Below are 427 nucleotides of genomic sequence, written 5' to 3' on the forward strand. Positions count from 1 at the left end.
GTTGAATTTACAATTAGTTTGGAGTATTACAACTTCGTCTTTCCTTTCATGGTCTCTTCGAATCGGTGAAAATGAAGGTTTCGTCGTCTATTCCTCCTTTGATGACATGAAGATAACAGCAAATCCTCCCTCGGTGTGCGGTACGAGCCATCACGCTAATATTTGAAATGTTTGGGACTTGAAGCTCCATATTTCGCAATACTCTTCACCTGATACCTCCATGTTGCTAAAACACATGCACACAGTATATATCGATTTAGAATATATATACTGTGCTTACCTGCATAAATTGCTTGAATACCATAATTAAAGATTCAGATAAAACAAATCTCCGGATTGGTTGGTTACAGCTATGATGTCATGACGTCAATATCATTATACCTTACGGCCACTAAAGTCCACTATTGAGCTGCATTCCGCGGATTGA

The sequence above is a fragment of the Penaeus monodon genome, chromosome 31 (assembly GCF_015228065.2).
Source record: "Penaeus monodon isolate SGIC_2016 chromosome 31, NSTDA_Pmon_1, whole genome shotgun sequence".
NCBI lineage: Eukaryota > Metazoa > Arthropoda > Malacostraca > Decapoda > Penaeidae > Penaeus > Penaeus monodon.